Source organism: Phyllostomus hastatus, unplaced genomic scaffold (genome assembly GCF_019186645.2).
Source record: "Phyllostomus hastatus isolate PE091 unplaced genomic scaffold, TTU_PhHast_1.1 phas_scaffold_114, whole genome shotgun sequence".
Lineage (NCBI taxonomy): Eukaryota > Metazoa > Chordata > Mammalia > Chiroptera > Phyllostomidae > Phyllostomus > Phyllostomus hastatus.
In genome coordinates, this window is record NW_025334006.1 from 980,934 (window position 1) to 1,000,958 (window position 20,025).

General features: G+C 41.5%; 1 non-coding gene and 1 pseudogene across 1 annotated transcript; both read right to left on the bottom strand.

Moving 5' to 3' along the window:
• Positions 1-3,792: 3,792 nt before the first annotated feature.
• LOC123829859 lies at positions 3,793-3,914 on the bottom strand. Its single transcript, XR_006787666.1, has one exon. It is a non-coding gene; the product is annotated as a small nucleolar RNA SNORA17 (small nucleolar RNA).
• A 15,500-nt stretch (positions 3,915-19,414) lies between these two features.
• LOC123829861 lies at positions 19,415-19,524 on the bottom strand (annotated as a pseudogene).
• Between the last annotated feature and the right edge of the window lie 501 nt (positions 19,525-20,025).

Genomic DNA, 20,025 nt, shown 5'->3' on the forward strand with positions numbered 1-20,025 from the left:
ATTGGTTTGTTGAGCTACTTTCCTTCCTATCTTCCTTATTAGGGTCGTTACAAACAAAAGGCTATTTTCTTCTCACCCCTGAGTACTTAAGTCCTCTCTTTGTTTTTATTTTCTTCCTCCTTTACCACATCATCATATTAATCTTATTAAATTCTACAGTTACTGCCCTGACTGGGATAGCTCAGTTGGTTGGGCATCACTGCACAAAGCAAAAGGTTGCTGGGTTTGATTCCGAGTCAGGGCACGTGACTGCATGGTGGGACTGGTCTGTAGTTGGGGCGTGTGTGAGAGACAATGGACATTTCTCTCCCTCTCTTTTTCCCTCCCTGCCCCTTTCTCTAAGAATAAATAAATATCACTTTTTAAAATAAATAAATTCAACAGTTACCTTTTACTCAAAACTCTGCAGCAGTTTCATCTCGCCTGTACAGTAAAGCTCCCGCCCTTTACCCCCACACAAGGCCCCACAAAGGCTTCAGCCTGTTTCCACGGCTGACCATGACACGCCCTCAGACACACCCTGTGTGTGTCTTCTCAACATGTTTTGAAAATCCCCACATTGGCATCATTCCTCTCGCCCATAAAATATTTAGCTACTCTGCTTTTTAAAGTTCTTATGTTACAGGTGCCTCATATCAATAGGTCAAATGAATATCTTTTGATCATCTCACTAGAAGCTGAAAAGACAACCAGTCAAACCCAACAAACATTCCTGATGTTTAACAGTTCTTCCTAAACTAAATGTGGCTGAAAATGAGTAAGATCATCACCTGCATAAAGAAATATTTCAAACTCATAGGAAGAAAACAAACAATACAACAGAAAAAATGGGCAAAGTTTATAAAAATTGACAGAAGAAATCCAAATGGAAAATTAACATTAAAAAACTCAACCTCACTAGTAATCGTGGAATCAATCTCTTTTTTTAAATACTGCTTTTTACCCATCAGCTGGGAAAAAAATTATCTGTTAATGTCAAGTGTTAATGTCAAGTGTTGGCCTGGGCGTGAGGAGACACACTCTCATGCACTGCTGATAGGAGCACAAGCTGAGACAGCCACTCTGGGGGGCCATGGGGAGCAGCTGTTAAGATGAAAAATACATGTTTGTTATGACCCAGAAGATGTACTTCTCAGTCCCCAGCCTGTAGAAACACACAAAGGGCAAAGAGTATCTTTAGCATGCTACCCATATTAGTTCCTAGAGCTTCTAGGACAAGGTACCATGAACTACATGTCTAAAAATTTCAAAAATGTGTTTTTGCACCGTTCTAGACACTAGAAGTCCAAAACCACGGTGTTGGCAGGACCGTGCTCCCTCTGCAACAGGTAGGAAAGAATCCTTCCTTACTTCCTCTGGCCGCCAGTGTCTGCTGGCACTCCCTGACACTCCTTGGCTTACAGATGCTTCCCTATGATCACTGCCTCTACCGTCACATGACCATCTTTCCTCACATCAGCCTCCCTCTGTCTCCAGATTTCTCTCTCCTTATAAGGACAACAGTCATACTGAGTTAGGAGCCCACATCACTCCAGCACGACCACATTTTATCTAATCACATGTACAGTGACATTGATTCTAAATGAGGTTGCATTTTAAGGTCATAAGGGTTAAGACTTAAACATATCTTTTGGAGGGGGACACTATTCAACCCATAAATCTACCTTTTATATTTAAAAAGAAGGTACATTTAAAAATAGGCATGTATCTGCTTATTTGTGCATAATGAAAGGGTCACGCAAGAACCAAGAAGCCAAGCCAAGTGACCAGATGTTGACTGCAGAAAGCCACTACCACCTGGAAGCTAAAGGCAGGCTCACCCCTAACAAAGAGTCTAGGGAAAGAGTATAAAGGGAGGCCCACACATCATGTATCTAAATGTTTAAAAGGTAAAAGTCACCCTGGCTGGTGTAGCTCAGTGGATTGAGTGCAGGCTGCGAACCAAAGCATCGCAGGTTCGATTCCCAGTTGAGGCACATGCCTGGGTTGCAGGCCATAACCCCCAGCAACCACACATTGATGTTTCTCTCTCTCTCTCTTTCTCCCTTCCTTCCCTCTCTAAAAAAATAAATAAATAAAATCTTTTAAAAAAAAGGTAAAAGTCAAGTGAAAAACTGTTAAATAAAAACATTCTATCCTTCTACCTTACAAATATCTTTATAATGACAAAATTTTCAAATATGTGTAAAGTTCTGTTTTTGTACCAATAAAAGTCAAAATAATGAAGAGAAGCAAAATCAGTATTGTTGCTCATGTATTGATGAGCAATGTGAAGATGAGTAAGAAAACAAAGACATTCCTAATTCATAACTTGCAATACATATTTCATATGGCTTATTTTTCCTGACTTTCATTTCAGAGAAATCATTCTACTGTTATAATCAAGATTTTCACATAACTTTATATTTTATTGATGGGCATGCCAAATGTTTTTGACAACTGTTTTTGACTCACTGTGGTTTTTAGATAGTTTTTTCTTATTAATTTCAATTTGGAGGAACTTTACTGAGGCAGAAACACTTCCAGTGGAAGTATCAATAAAATTACTAAAGCAATACTTACATTTGGAATTTTACATGTTACATTTAAGCACTGTAATGATGACATATGACAAGTTATTGTTAATACAAAAAATTATATTACTTTATCATATAAAAGATTATCACATATATCATGATTTTACTATCTCTTAAAGTAGTATCATGATCTACACAAGATCTATAGACTATTTATTTAAAAGTTATTTTTTATTGATTGATTTGAGAGACATCTGTTGTTCCACTTATTTATGCATTCATTGGTTGTTTTTTCCTTCTATTTGTTTATTTTTATTATATTTTCTTGTTTATGCTATTACAGTTGTCCCAACTTTTCCCTTTGACTGCCTCCACCCAGCCCCCCCAATCCCTCAGGCAATCCCCACACCATTGTCCATGTCCGTGGGTCATGCACGTACGTTCTTTGGCTGCTCTATTCCTTTTGCTGTGCATTCCCATGACTATTCTGTAACTACAAATTTGTACTTTTTAATCCCTTCACCTTTTTCACCCATCCCCTAACCCTTTCCCATCTGGCAACCATCAAAACGTTCTCTGTATCTATGATTCTGTTCCTGTCCTATTTGTTTGTTCATTTTGTTTTTTAGATTCAATTGCTGATAGATATGTATGTATTGCCATTTTATTGTTCATACTTTTGATCTTCTTAAAGACCCTTTAACATTTTATAAGACTGATTTGGTGATGATTAACCCCTTTAGCTTCTTCTTGTCTGGGAAGCTCTTTATCTGCCCTTCAATTCTAAATGATAGCTTTGCTGGATAGAGTAATCTTGGTTGTAGGCCTCTGCTTTTCATGACTTTGAATATTTCTTGCCAATCCCTTCTGGCCTGCTAAGTTTCTTTTGATAAACCAGTTGATAGCCTTATGGGGGTTAGGTAACTAACTGCTTTTCTCTTCTGCTTTTAAGATTCTCTCCTTGTATTTAACCTTGGTGATTTACTTACGATGTGTCTTAGAGTGCACTTCTTTGGGTCCATCTTGTTTGGGACTCTCTGTGCTTCCTGGCCTTACGTGCCTATTTCCTTCACCCGTTAGGGAAGTTTTCATTACATTTTCAAATAGGTTTTCGATTTCTTGCCTTTCTATTTTCCTTCTGGCACCCCTAGGATGCAAATGTCGGTACACTCGAAGTTGTCCCACAGGCTCCTTACACGATCCTCGTTTTTTGGATTCTTTTTTCTTCTTGCTGTTCTGATTGGTGGTGGTGGTGGGGGTTGTTTTTTAATCACCAAATGTCAGACCATCAATCATCCAGGCACTCACGCCAGAACACTGGGCATAGACAGGCCTCTCTGCCACTTAATGACACAACTGTCACACGGCAGCCACATCTGCAACACCTCTAGGGGCAGGGTTTTTTGGGGTTTTGGGATTTTTTTTTTATGATTGGTTGTTTTTGGCCACCACCTTGACTGGAATTCTCCCATTGATTGTTTCTTGTATATGCCCTGAATGGGGATAGAATCTGTAACCTTGACATATCAGGACGACACTCGAACCAACTGAGCTACCTGGCCAGGGCTAAAAACTTCTTTCAAATATTCCAATGCTAGAATGAAGAGAACCAAAAATCGTACTACATTGCTGAATTTCTTCAAATCTCTCTCCAGTCAAGACACGTGCCTGGGTTGCAGGCCAGGTCCCCAGTAAGGGGCATGCAAGAGGCAACCAACCATCCACTGATGTTTTTCTCCCTCTCTTTCTCCCTCCCTTCCCCTCTCTCTAAAAATACATAAATAAAATATTTTTAAAATATTTTAATCCTTTTAATTATGAAATTACCAAACTTAGATCTGCTTTTGTCTATGCTTCATGTCAAAAAATTGTAGATAGCACAAATCCAAAATTAACTTCATTTTCTATAAAAGATATTTTGCTATCTTTAAAGATCTTTTATTATTTCACTTGACTATTCTAAAATATCTTATAACCTTTCTAAATTAAATGTAATGACGTTAACAGCATTTAGTCAACATATCCTTCATGTGTCTTCAGTGGTAGCTACAAGGTCAAATGTAATGTGTTTCATCTATGGCTAGATGCAAGACATATCATAATCTTTTAATTTCTCCAAAGAACTTCTTGATTATTGACTCCGTGGAGGCCACATCACTAGTAACAAATTCAAACAACATTCCGTACATGTTATAAAGAATGCTCCTGGATTTTAGTCCAAAACTCAGGTTAGGTTGAGACATACACATATAATTTAAGAGCAATTTGAATTGCAAGAACATAATATTGCAAAACATTCCTCAGTTCCTGGGTACAACTGTTCAAAATACCGCCCTAATTCATGTGTAACTCCAGAACCATGAATTGGAACACAAAGGGAAGCAAGAAAATGGATGCTCATCACGACTGGGATAAAACACTCCCTCGTTCAAAAATCTACTGTATGCATTCTACCTGGGAGGAAGGATTTGACAAGTTAATCATACCATCTTTTCTTTTATCAAGTGCTTCCATCCTCATATCCTCTCAGCACTCCAAGGCGGTACCTATCTCCAATGTCAGCAAAACTTGAAGGCATTCAGATGCCATTGTCTTGTGTTTTGAGGACACAGGACAAGAGGTGTAGAGAAGCATTCCCTCCTGTCTGCACTGTGTTAACCAAAAGAGCAAATGACAGACTATGTTGTGCCAATACTGATGCGGGATCCCTAAACATTAGAGACAACTATGAGTTCTTTAATTCAGCAGCTGTGTGTGTGCATGTGTGTGTGTGTGTGTGTGTGTGAGAGAGAGAGAGAGAGAGAGAGAGAGAGGTACAAGACTCTAAAAATGAGGTCCAGACAGGGACCTTTATGCTGGGGACTAAGAGCACTCAGGCTGGAGGAACAAAAAGAGGAAAGAGCATACCTGAGGCCAGGTACAAGATTTTGCCCAGCAAAAACTGGAACCATGGAGATAGTTGTCTGGCCAGAGCAGGAGTGTGAAATGGAGGCATCTGCTGCAGGACTTGCTACCTGTGGTGAGAATAGGGGTGGAATACCCTGCTTCTCCCTTTCCTCTGCTCAGCAACCTCTTGCCAGGACCTCCCATTGGCTGAACCCAGATGGACACCAGCTGACATGGGAGCCTTGGGCTCAGAATGCAAATGTCAACCCCCTGCAGAACAGAGCAAGGAAAATGATGGAACAAATCCGAGAGCAGACAGGCTAGGATGGACTGACACACAGTGGAACTCTAGAGGTATTACCATAAAATTAGGATTAAGACAAATATGCTGTTTAATATTTGGCTCAAGCATAGGGCAGGCAACAGAAATAAGAGTTACAATAATTGGAAATGAGAATGCAAAAACTATTACTATACATGAATAATACCTCTTAAAAACTCAAAAGAATAAACTAAACACTATTAATAGTAATAAGAGAATTCAATAAGATGACCTCATATTTAACAATGTACAGGAATCAATATATTCCAAAATAACAGCTATTAATTACTAGAAAATATACTGGAAATCTATCCCATTTACAGTAACAAAAACCCTATAATATACTTAAGAATAACAGGTACAAAGAAAGTGAAGGCTTTATATGAAGAAAACTGTAAAATTTTATCAAGACATACATGACCTAAAAAGATGGAGAAAACTACCATGTTCCTGAACAAAACTCCTCAATATTATAAAAATGTCCATATTTTACATAATCACTTACAGGTTTAATACAGTTTCAATCAAAATCTCAATAGGTTTTATCAGAACTTGGATAATAATTCTAAAGGTCATCTAAAAAGTAATCTACTAGTAGTTTGCAGAGAAAGGAGACCATCAACAAAATAAGAAGACAACACGCCCTGGCTGGCGTAGCTCAGTGGATTGAGCGCGGGCTGGGAACCAAAGTGTCCCAGGTTCGATTCCCAGCCAGGGCACATGCCTGGGTTGCAGGCCATAACCCCCAGCAACCGCACATTGATGTCTCTCTCTCTCTCTCTCTCTCTCCCTCCCTAAAAATAAATAAATAAAATCTTAAAAAAAAAAAAAAGAAGACAACACATGGAATGGGGGAACATATCTGCTGATACATCTGGTAAAGGCGTAATATCCAAATTTTATAAAGAACTCATAAAACTCAACACCAAAAAACCAAACAACCAAATTAAAATATGGGCAAAGAACCTGAACAGATACTTCTCCAAAGAGGACACACAGATAGCCAATAGACTTATGAAAAGGTGCTCAACATCATTAATGATCAGAGAAATGCAAAACCACAATGAGATAACACCTCACACTTGTCAGGATGGCCATCATCAATAATCAGCAAATACCAAGCACTGTCGAGGATGTGGAGAAGGGGGAACCCTTCTGCACTGTTGATGGGAATGCAGACTGGTGCAGCCACTGTGGAAGGCAGTATGGAGATACCTCAAAAAATTAAAAATGGATCTGCTTTCAACCCAGTGATCCCACTTCTGGGAATATATCTAAAGAAACCCAAAACACTAATTTGAAAGAACATAAGAACCCCTATGTTTATTGCAGCATTATTTACAATAGCCAAGATATGAAAGCAGCCTAAGTGTTCATCAGTAGATGAGTAGATAAGACAACTATGGGATATTTATACAATGGAATACTACTACTTGGCCATAGAAAAGGAGAAAATTTCACCCTTTGCAACAGCACAGATGGACCTGGAGGCCATTATGCTGAGTGAAATAAGCCAGTCAGAGAAAGACAAATACCACATGATTTCACTCATATGTAGAATCTAGTGAACAAACTGAACTAGTAAGCAAAATAGAGACAGACTCATAGACAGAGAGTAGGCTGACAGCTATGGGTAGGGGGGCAGAGGGTAAGGGGTGGAGGGAATGTGCAAAAAGGAAAAAGGATTCATGGACATAGATGACAATGTGGTGATTCTGGGGGTTAAATGGTAATGCAAAAAAATATACAATAAAATTTTTAAAAGAAAAATATGTATAGCTATATCTGTATAGCTATACATATAGGGGTGGGCAAAAGTAGGTTTACTGGTGACAATAAAGAACTCTGTGCCAAAGCGTGCTTGAGTACAGCAAACAGACCACAAAGAATGTGTAAACAATGATGGCCAACAATCTGAGCATTTACAAGATTGTACCAAAGTGAGTGCCCTGTACCATTGTGACATCCTTTTGAGATAAAATAAAATTAATTTAATTTAATTTAAAAATTTACTAGTGGGAATACTCAAGATATTTTGCAATAATTTCTCTGTCATAAGCATTAAGGTATTTTTAAAGCAACACTATTTAAAATAGTGAGATAGCCACTTCTCAGACCTCACATTCCCTCCCCAGAAATCCCAGAATTTTAATAAATAAAAAGAATGAGGAACCTAATCAAATCACTTGCTAAAAATCAAAGGAGCACACAATTTGCATGAAATTAAGACTTCTTAGGGACTACAATTCCATAAGGTCTGGAAACATGATGAGTGGACAACATCTTCCCAGACAAGCTTTGACAAGTAAGGGTAGCCTGTGAGGCACTTCACCACAGCCCTCACGTTTCCCAGGCACTGACCTCCTGGGCTGAGGAATCATGGTCTCTCTGTATGACCTCCTGTTCTATTCCCTGCCCTGACATCTCATGGGTCTGGATCCTGTGAGTCCTTGATTACCTGCTACATCATCTGCTATGGAATGAATGTTTGTGTCACCCAAAAATCCATAATTTGAAGCCCTAACCCCCAATGTGATGATATTTGTAGAAGGGGCCTTTGGGAGATAATTAACATTTAGATGAGGTCTTAAGGGGAAGCCCCCCAGGACACAATTAGACCAGAAAGTGTGCTCGCTCTCTCTCTCTCTCTCCCCACTCTATCCCTCCCCTGCTCCCTCCATCTCTCCTCCAACACACACACACACCCATACACACACACACATGAAGACACAGAGAGAAAACAGCTGTCTATAAGTCAGGAAGAGAGTTTTCATCAGAACCCAACCACGCTGGCTGGCACTCTGATCTTGGACTTTCAATCTCCAGAACTATGAGAACATCAATTTCTGTTGTTTAAGCCACCCCGTCTATGATGTTTCGTTAGGGCACCCGGAGCAGACTAAGACGCCACAGTCCCCATAACAACTCAAAGGGACACAAGTTTGAACCACAATGTGGAGTGTCTCCACCACATCATGCCTGGTCAAGTGAAGTGATCTACATGTTGCTGGACGAGGTGTCTCCAGTTCTAGGACAGGATAAGCCCTAATCTCCCTTTCTGGATATCAGTATTTCCTGTGTGTCACCAGTGTTCAGTCTCTCTCTCTCTTCTTTCTCCCTTCATTCATCTGTTCTGCGATCGCCATGTGCAAGCACTCTTCTAGGTTCTCGAAAAGACATCAGTGAAAAGCAAAGGAAGATCCCTGACCTTATGGAGCTTTTATATTCTGGTAGTTAAAGACAAGTAATAACCAATTTAGTTAAAAATTATCTGATATTTTAAAAGATGACAAATGCTATAGGGAAAAATAGAACAGGGTGGAAGGGTGCTGTGAATGTTTGCGTCCCCCCAAATTCGTATATTGGAGCCCTAACCCTCTGTACGACTGTGTTTACAGACAGGGTCTTTAGGAGATATCTAAGTTTAAATAAGACTTGGTGGCCTTATAAGAAGCGGGAGAGATCAATATCTATCTATCTACCTACCTACCTATCTTACCTGTCTTCCTTTCTCCTCTCCAACAAAAAGGAAATGTCATTTGAGGACATAGAAAGACTACAGCCATCCACAAGCCAGAAGAGGGCTTCACCAGGAAACCTAATTGACCAACACCTTGATCTGGGACTGTCAGCCTCCAGAACGATGAAAAAATAAATTTATGTTGTTTAAGCCACCAGTCTATGGTGTTTTACTACGGCAGCCTGAGCAGACTAATACAAAAAGGAATCACCTCATAAAAGAGAAAAATTTGTATACTCTTTGGAGCATACCACAGAATGTCAGTGCCTGAAGGCCGTATTTCCCTACCTCTCACACATGCACCAACCACAGCATGTGCAGGGCTGACCCAGCCAAACCGACTCCAGCTTGGCAGTGGGGGCCAGTCTTACGTTGAGTGTGAGAGTGTCCATGCCTCCACCACATCCTGCAGATCTGGCCTCACTAGCCATCGCCCGACCCAGGGGAAGAAATCACTTGCCAGCAAAGGCCTGTGCAAGACTTGAAGGTAGTGTCGAGGCCATTGCACACGGGGTGCTCCCATGGCCACGGCCTGTAAGAGCGGACACGGGCACAGAGAGCTACGCACTCCTAACAAGCTGGCAAGCTGCCTTTAATAAAAAAAACTGTCCTGCCCTGGCTGGTGTAGCTCAGTGGATTGAGTGCGGGCTGCGAACCAAAGTGTCGCAGGTTCAATTCCCAGTCAGGGCACATTCCTGGGTTGCAGGCCATGACCCCCAGCAACCGCACATTGATGCTTCTCTCTCTCTCTCTCTCTCTCTCTCTCCCCCTCCCTTCCCTCTCTAAAAATAAAAAGAAATAAAAAATAAAAAAATAAAAAATAAAAAAACTGTCCTGCCAGAGAGGATCCTCCCCCTAGGACATCTGTGGTCATTCAGCCCCACTGCAGCTGATCTCAGTGGTTCGGCATGGACAGCAGCCTGAGCTCCCCAAACAGCCAGGGGACCTTGGACATGTGAAGTGCTCAGAATGAATCTGTTTTAAGGGAATAACTGAGTAAGAATTAAAAAATGAAGGTTCAAGTATTTACATTGAAGTTTTATTTGTAATAGGATTCACAAATGTCCAAGAGGTTTATATGAATAAATTATAATACATTCAATCAATGGATGACAAGCAGCTCTTAAAAATAATGATTTGGAGGCATATTTAAGAATGTGAAAAAACACTCAAGAGGAGGATATAAAACTGTGAATGAAATGTGATCCAAATTTTATAAAGAAAATAAATGACGAAGAAGTACACTAAAATGTTGGCTTATTTCTGGATTTCTCTGTAAAAGTTTTGTATTTCAAAGATTTTATATAATGAGCATGGGTTACTTAATTGCCTAAAAACAATAGCCATGTTAACATAAAAGGTGTTCATATTCAAACTGTTACATGTATGATTAATTCTCCGTGTCACCAGGCTTCTCTAGATTCCAACCAAACAAATTCATCCGAAAGCACAAAATCTAAAAGAGTCACTGATGTCCAAAACTAAAAGTGCTCTACTTAGAGATAATTCTGCCTCTGAGTGCTCTGAACGATGCATTTTTGCCTTAGACTTTTAACAGTGAAGATTTTTTTCAAGAGAAAAAAAAGTCATGGTTTCCCCAGGGTCTCTACTCATCGCTTCAAATCTCCATCCTTTTCTGACATTTGTGAGGCAAAAGCTGTCTCCTTTCTCAACTGGCCTGTTGTGTCCTGGTCTGGCAAGCACGTGCTTTAAAGAAGCGTCAGCACGGTACAAGACTTTGCATGATTTTGCCGAGGTTACAAGGCTGGCTTCGGGGGACTTGATTGGGGTGGAGCTCTAACCTGAACAAGCAAGCCCTGGCTCGCACCACCCAGGACCAGACACACGGGAAAAGGACCAGGGGAACCCAAAACGTCCACAAAATGAAGGGGGACAAACAGCCGCAAAGGAAGCAGGAACTGTGGACTAAAAGCAAGATTCTGGACCAGCAAAGGACAGTTCACTCCATAAGGAAAACCAGAACCTCTAGAATCAACTCAGATCATTGGAAAGGAGGGCAGGTCAGAAGAAGAGCTGGGAGCGTCCAGTCCCCATTTGTTGGTGGCCTGCTTTGCGCCGGGCATTGTGCAGAGAGGGCTTCGCATTGAACGGTCCCAGTTCTATAAACTGGTTATTATCCACTTTTATCAGATGAAGGGAGCTCCTCAGAGAGTGACTGGCTCAAGTTCATACAGCCGGTAAATAGTGCGGCAAGGATTTAAATCTAGACATACCTGATTCTAGAATCAGGTATTCTATGGAAAGAATATCTGTTTCCAAATGCCGTGCTTTGCACTGCAACTCTGCTACCGCAGAAGGAAAGGTGATCTTAGGGTCAGAAGTGGCTGTACTATTCATGACAAAATAATCTGAGGAAAGATGTGGTGACTGACACCTCTGTGCAGAATATGACGATGAGGCCATTGGAAGTCAACAGTCAATTGAGAACGCAAGACCACAGAGCGGGGGCAACAGCGAGGAAAATGAAGCTGAGAGTCCTGCCTCCTCGGTGGGTTTGGCGGGATGCTGTGGGGTGGTGGGGTGGAGAGGAATTTCAGTGTCCTGGACTGAGGGTGTGCTGAGAACACAAGAAGGAATCTGACCTGGTGTGTGTGCTGGAAGACTGTGTGCCCCTTCCTGTGGAGCGAGCTCGCTAGAGGTTCAAGACACTTAGGAAAGGGAAAGGGCCAGACTGGCTTGCACTCAGGGTTCCCACAAAGTGGGAGGTGAGGCGGCGGGAACGGGCAGGTCAGGCGCTGAGGGAATCCAGGGTCAGGCTTTGTCCTGAAGGCCTGAGACAGGTGGAGTGGTGGGAACAGGACCACTTATTAAATCCCTTGGAGGCCTGGGGCAGGGGCAGAGAGAGGGATCCAGACCGGGTCAAAAACTCAAATGCCTGGGGACGGAGACCTGTGTGGGCCAAAGAGGACTGCCCAGACGAGTGTGGCCTGTGGAGAGCACAGGCGCAGTCCAAAGGGCTCGGCAACGGGGCTGGGAGGCCTAGGAGGGTTGGTTCCCCATGGAAATGAAAGACTGTTCAATGGAAGAGAGAAAATGCATACTATGACCTTGTTCGCCTGGTTTCTCTGTCAGATTCTTGGGGGTCATCTGGCTGGATTCTGCGGAAACACCACCTTCCCCCAGCGGACGGTCATGCTGGCTCCTGAGCACGACTACTCAGACTGTTGAGTGTGCACAGAGTTCCCGGCCTCTGCCGGCCTGCCACGGTGGCCACCCTGTGACCCAGACACACTGGGACTGGCTGCAAGGCTTCTGACCCCCTCTTCAAACGGACGCATGAGAAGGTGTTTCCCCTCATGAGAGAGAAGGCTAATTTTACCAAGCCATAGCTCACGCACGCAGTTTGGGACAGTGTGGAGTGGCTGTCAGCATGACGGCATGACAGTATGACAGCTCGTACACACACGTATTGAACACAGAAACGGGACTGAGACTGCAGCTGCAGCTCATGGGGTGGATGCCAGCAGCCCTGTGCAAGAACAGTATGGCCCTGACTGCTACAGACTGTTGGTGGCGCTCCCTTCTCCTGGGTCTCTGGCTTCTGTATTGCACTTTCAGTCTTAGGGTGTAGCCTTTATGGTAACTGTGATGTATGGACGCTAAGTGCCAACATGTCACCACGCAGGCCCCTAAGGAAGCATTAATGAGAAGCATGTGAGGTGGAAGAGGAACGCTGGGGGAGGGTGTGGGGTCAGTACATGGCTCTCTCTCCCACCACCTGTGACGAGAGCTGGCCAGGGGGGCCCCGGGCCAGAAGAAATGTGTATTGTTTGGGGAATGGATTGTGACTCCCTCCTTATCTCTTTTTGGGGAATGGATTGTGATTTCCTCATCTCCTTTGGGGAGCGGCTTCTTGTCCCGTGAATGCCTTTTTACCTTTTCCTCCTGCACGTACACACTGATGTAATGTAGCTCCAGGCCACACATAGGTCTGTGTCACTTGGACCCGTGCTGCCTTTGTCTGGGGCCCCTTATAGTGGAGGGGGTGCAGTCTCTCTCGCCGCCCATCCCTGCACTCCCCTGTCATGTAAGTAATAAATGGCATGCCCACAAAAAGGAAAACAAAGTTGAGTTAGGCCTCAACAAAACCATATAGCCATGTTTTTAAATCTGAAAAAGACTAGATTGATCAGAGTCAATACTATAAACACCTGCACTCTGAACCTTCAGCATTGTGGTGAAGGGTGTGTACGTGTGTGTGGCTGACTCGCACGCACTCACTTGCTTAGGCTAATGGAGATCCATCTCAAAAAGAAACTGGTGTCTCCTCCTTATTCCCTTTCACCGTGGTCCTTTAACAAGTGTTTCTGTTCGTGGACCCTTGTCAGACTAACAAAAGTTTTTTTAAATCATGGTTAGTGCTTTTTTCTAGAAAATTTTACAGAAAACTTAGAAAATTCAGAGAAGCAATAAGAAGAAAATAAAACTCGTCTGTCAGCATTTTGTCGCACAGACTTCGCTGGGGATGGGAGAGAGAGGACAGATAAATTTACCAAAATGGATATTTACAAATAGATGTATACAAAAATCATTCTCAATGGACTATTTTGTCAAATGCTTTCTCTGCATCTTTTGATAAGATTATATGATGTTTCTTCTTTAGCCTGTTTGTTTGATGGGCAGAATTTCATTAATTGATTTTGAATGCTGGTCCAGTCATGCATACCCACAATAAATCCCACTGGACCGTGCTGTATAATTCATTTTATTCATTGTCAGATTCAGTTTGTTATTATTTTGTTGAGGACTTTTGCATCAATGTTTATGAGACATATTGGTCTGTAGTTTTCCTTTCTTGTAAGTCTTTGTCTGGTCTTGATATGAGGGTAACGCTGGCCACATAAAATGAGTTAGGAAGCGCTCCCTCTGCTCCCGCCTCCCGGAAGTGTAGAGAGTTGGTGTAAGTTCTTCCTGAAATGTTTGGTAGAATTCACCAGTGAACCCATCTGGTGCTTTTTTGTTTTGCAAGGTTATTAATTAATGATCCAGCTTCTTTAATAGATATAGTCAAAATCAGATTATCTCTTCTCCTGTGAGTTTTGATAAATTGTGTCTTTAAAAAAATGGCCCATTTTATCAAGATTAACAAATGTATGGAGACTGAATTGTTCATAATATTCCTTTATTCTCCTCTTAATATCTATAGGATCAGCACCTTTTTTATTTCTGATATTAGTAATTTTTGTTTTCTTTCTTGGCTAGAGGTCTATCAATTTTATTGATCTTTTCAAAGAACCATCTTTTGATTTTATTAATTTCCTGTTTTCAATTTTATTGATTTCTTTAAAATTTATATTTAGAGGGGAAGGGAGGCAGAAAGAAAGGGAAAGAAACATCAACATGTGAAAGAAACATTGATCGGTTGCCTCTCACATGCCCCCAACAGGAGACCTGGCCCATAACCCAGGCATGTGCCCTGAGTGGAAATTGAACAGGTGACCTTTCACTTTGCAGAACGACACCCAGTCCGCTGAGCCACACCAGTCAGGGTCAATTTTATTGATTTCTGCTCTAGTTTTTAGTATTTCTTTTCTGTTACTTTAGACTTAATTTTTTCAAGTTTCCTAAAATGGAAGGGTTTTTTAAAGATTTTATTTATTTATTTCCAGAGAGAGGGGAAGGGAGGGAGAAAGGGAAGGAGAGAAATATCAATGTGCAGTTGCCTCTTGTGCACCACCCCCGCAACTGGGGACCTGGCCTATAACCCAGGCATGTGCCCTGACTGGGAATCGAACTGGCAACCCTTTGGTTCACAGGCTGACACTCAGTTCACTAAGCTACACCAGCCAGGGACTAAAATGGAAGTTTAGATTATTGATTTTAGAGTAGTTTTCTTTTACAATGTATGCATTCAATGTTGTAAATTTCCCTAAGTCCTGCTTTTTTGAGAAGTTATATTTTCAGTTTCATTTAGTTCAAAATACGTTTTAATTTCTCTGAAGGCTTTTTCTTTGACCCATGTGTTACTGAGAAGTGTGTCGTTTAACCACAAAGCATTTCAGGATTTTCCAGCTATCTTTCTGTTATTGATTTCTAGTTTAATTCCATTGTGGACTGAGAGCATACATTATATGATGTCTATTCTTTTAAATTTGTTCAGATGTGATCTGTAACCCAGAATGTGATCTATCTTAGTGAATGCCCCGTGTGAGCTAGAGAAAAAAAGTGGGAATTGCTGTGGTTGGATGAAGCCTTCTATAAATGTCAACTATATCCAGTTTATTGATGGTACTCTTCTGCTTACTAATTTTCTGCCAATTACTAATAGAGGGGTGTTGAAGTCGCCAACTATAGCAGTGGATTCATCTGTTACTTTTTGAAGTTCTATGAATTTTTGCCTTTATATTTTGATGCTCTGTCTTTGGGTGCATACACATTAAATATTGCTGTCTTAGAGAATTGACCGATTTATCATTTTACAATGCCTCTCTTTATCCCTGATAATTTTCCTGGCTTTGAAGTCTGCCTTGCCTGAAATTAATACACCTGTACCAGCTTTCATTTAATTGGGGTTAGACTGTTATCCGGTATATATTTTTCCAGCCCTCTACTTTTAATCTGTCCGTCTTTACTTTTAATCTACCCAGCTTACATATAAAGTGGGTTTCTTGTGGACAACATACAGTTGGATCTTGCTTTGTTATACACCCAGTCAATCTCTGTTTTTTAATTGGTGGTGTTTACAGTGATTATTGATATAATTGGATCAACACTGACATATTTGTTACGGTTTTCTATTCATTGCTCTTATTCTTTGTTTCCTTTTTAGTCTTCCACTCTTTCTCTGCCTTTTGTAGTTTTAACTGAGCATTTTATATGACTTCACCTTCTCCACTCTCTTAGCATATCAATTATACTTCTTTTTTAAACTTTTTTTTAGTGGTTACCCTAGAGTTTACTATATACATTTACAATTAATCCAGGTCCACTTTCAAATAACACTATACTGCTGCATGGGCAATGCAAATAGTAACAGAGAATCCCCCATTTCTCCCTCCTGTTTTATAATATTACTGTCATTCATTTCACTTATCTATAAGATATAATCAGCAAATATACCATTTCTGTTATTATTTTGAGCAAACTATTATCTGTTAGATTAAGAATAAGAAAAGCATTTAATTTACCTTTATTTATTCCTTTTCTAGTGATCTTCCTTTCTTTAGGTAGACCTGATTTTCTGACCTAGATAATTTTTCTTTTCTCTAAAGAACTTTTTTTTGGGGGGGATGGGCAGGGTTTCTGAGGAAGTTCTTTAAGAAGGAGGGTCTGCTGGTGACAAATTCCCAACTACCATTATTTGAGCAACCACTGACTGGGCAAAGTATTTAACTTCTCTCTTTCCTTGGCTTCTACAAATGTGAAATTATCTTCAAGCATTCTTCCTCCTAGTCTGAAATTATAAGTAAAAATGTATATATTAAGTCAAGTAGACTAGGGTTAATGTTAATTTTTAAAAAACATAGAGGAAGCTTTGTTTAAACTGAAAAACCTTTTTTAAAATACAAATAATCCCTCCTCAAATAGTCATTCCATAAATCTTCCTCCTTTAATACCAACTTCTCTTAAAGTGAAACTCATTTAAATGTCTCTGATTTTCCTGTATCAGTAAGTATGAAAAATCTCAAATGTAAAGGTCAATAAACTGTGGACTTCAGGGAAAGAGTAAATGTTTGCTTTAAAATAAAGAAGGAGTTGGAACATTTCCAGTATTTTCATTTTGCTCTAGTGGTTACCAAATGTTACCCGGACCCAGAATTCGTTCAGGAGCATAGATTCGACATGAAGGCTTTTGGAGGGGAACACCTGACTTGCTAAAATGGGGGGGAAAGGAAATGCACTGCATTTGGACAAGTTAACACAGCGGGGAAATGTAGTTCACCTCTGGCACTGGTGATTTAGCACTCAAGGTTTAGTCTACTCTTCAATAATCCTAAAGTCCACATCATATAATAACGGATAATTTTGCTAAAACATTAATTTTCAGAATCCAATGCCCTAAGAGGCCGGCGCCTGACCTCAGCGTCCAGATTCCCCGGCAGCCTCTTCTGTCCTTACCCTGATGCCTTGGAGGTGTGCACCCTCGTATGTAATGTGCTGCGTTTTGGAATTGTTAGCAGCAATGATAATTAATAATTAGGGATTCGTGAAAGTCTCCTTACTGTATTTTTAAAAACAAGAAAAATCGATTTTTTAAGGATAAGTAAATAAATTTTTAAAAAACAGTGGAAGAAGCTACCACAGATAATGCAAAATTCTATAATCTGTCAGATACATTGTCAGTTAAGACTCTTCCCATTTCCGAGGGATGGAAATTCAACTGAAATTGGCACCCGCAAAGGGCTGTGGTCTGTTGTTGAAAAGCCTCAGCACGGTATTCAGGACTGCCCCGACGCAGGGACCGGAGTGACGCTACAGGGGACGCAGTTTGTCTCCCTGTGGGCTTGGCCCTCTCGGTGTCGGCCTCGTCGTCCTCGTTCTCCGCTTGGCAGCCACCTGGGCGCGGGCCCTCCCAGGCTGTGCTCCGGCAGAGGAGAGCGCGACTTGTCTAGTACCTCCTGCGTGAGCCCTCAGACTCGCACTGACTCAACCAGCCTGGGTCACTGCCCGCTTCCGATTGGTCAGGTCTGGGCCCTACGTTCCCCCCTCTGGAGAACGAAAGGTGCCCCACCCAAGCCACAATCCACCTGCACCAGGTGCTCTGAGCCAGAGGAGGAGCAAATGTAGGAGGGGCAGCCAAAACAGTAAGAGTTGCCAACAGATGTTTAAGAAAAAAATGAAGTGTCCTATGGCTTCTGTGTATGAGAGCTGGATCTTAAACGACTTTGGTTTCAGCGTCGAATGGAAAGCAAGGGGAGGTCCGAGGGCTCTGGCCAAGGCTAGGGTTCCAGGAACTGTGGGGAAGTGTGGCTGCCCCATGGCTGCCCCGAGGAAAACAGCCTACCTCCTTCTGTGCCCACTGCCCCTCTCTGTTCAGAAATTTAATGGTTAATGTGACTGTCGGAGAAACCCTGCTGTCGGGCCACATTCCGTGTCTGAACCTACAGCCACATTCCGCACTGGGCCATCCTTTAGCACCTCCACATTCATTCACTGGAGTGTTCCTTTTGTATTACTACTGAGACCCCGGCATGCCTGGGTTTATTACCTGTTCACTCCCATGCTTTATGAACACACCTTAGAATAAATAGTCAAATAAATTTTAGGGGGGAATCTTTTTTCGTTTTTGAACCAGCACTGTAAGGCTATGGAGAAGACTGACAGTGTGCTTTAAGCACCTCTGCCTCGACCAGGAAAACTCACCCTGGCGTGTGCATTTCTCCTGCGAGTCCGCTTGTGTCTCCAAGAGGTCAATGATGCAGAGTGTGAAGAACCACCCGCCTAAGCCCAAACCTGTGGAGCACCTGTTTCCCTGTCTCTCCTAGAAGGCCATGGGCGCGAAAGTGACAGGCCAGGGTCATGGACACAGACTTGGAGTTAACTTGGCTCTACTCTGGGACTTTAGGCAAGTCACACAGTCTCTCTGTGCCTCATTTCTCTCATTCTTAGCACAGAGACAGCACAGCTCCTACATCAAAGAACTGTGTGAGAATTAAACAAGATAATTGATGTCAAGTATTTACATCAGTAGCAGATGTGTAGCAAGTACTGGATAATTATTAATATTAGAACTGTATATACTTGGTTTTCATGTTTTCTCCCCTGGGTTTTCAAACTCCTGCAATATAGCTAATTCACAGTTCATCCAACCTCAATATGTCAATCATCGCCCCCTCATATATATTTACATAATGAGGACTTATGCACCTGGAATTCAAGATTAAAAATTGACAAATAGAATATCTTTTATTTAATCACATGTGCATAGCCCTGTGTGTTGAAGCTGTTATTAAATACTTTACTAATATCAATCTATTTAATCCCTATAATAACTCGCCCTGGCTGGTGTGGCTCAGTGGATTGAGTGCTGGCCTGTGAATCAAAGGGTCACTGGTTAGATTCCCAGTCAGGGTACATAACCTAGGTTGCAGGCCAGGACCCCGGTGCAGGGTGCAGGAGAGGCAAGCACACACTGATGTTTCTCTACCTTTCTCCCTCCCTTCCCCTCTCTCTAAAAATAAATACATACACAAATAAATAAATAATTCTGTGAGGTAGGCTCTGTTATTATCCTAACTTTATAAACTGATAAGAACAGATATTACAAAAAAAAAGAACAGATACTACACTTGATCTTAGCCAAAAGGCTGAGAAGCAATATTATCCTAACTTTATAGATAAGGACACTGAGGCTCAGAGAAGTTAAGCCACTTGCCTCAGGTTACACAGCTAGTAATCATTAAGCTTAGGATTTGAGCCCTGAGAGTCTGATTCCAGAGTCTGGCCTTAAATTCTTTGCCATTTGCTTTTCATCTTTGTTCAGCTGATATTGAAGGAAGCAATGAAAGAGAGAGAAATAATTATCAAATTTTCACGTATGTTAAGCACCTGGAGTGCCAGGACTTTCACATGTATTTATTTCAATAATTTCATCACCATTAGTACTTTTGAGAATGAGCATTAAAAAGATTTTTATAGCACACTTAAATATGGGAAATAATTTCACTTAAATGCAGGAAGCAGATGCTGTTATTACTATTGCCATTTTGTAGATGAAGCAAGCACAGATTTAAAAGATTAAGTAACTTGCCCTGGCTGATGTGGCTCAGTTGGGCACCATCCAGTCAGGGCAGATGCCTGAGTTCCGGGTTTGGTCCCTG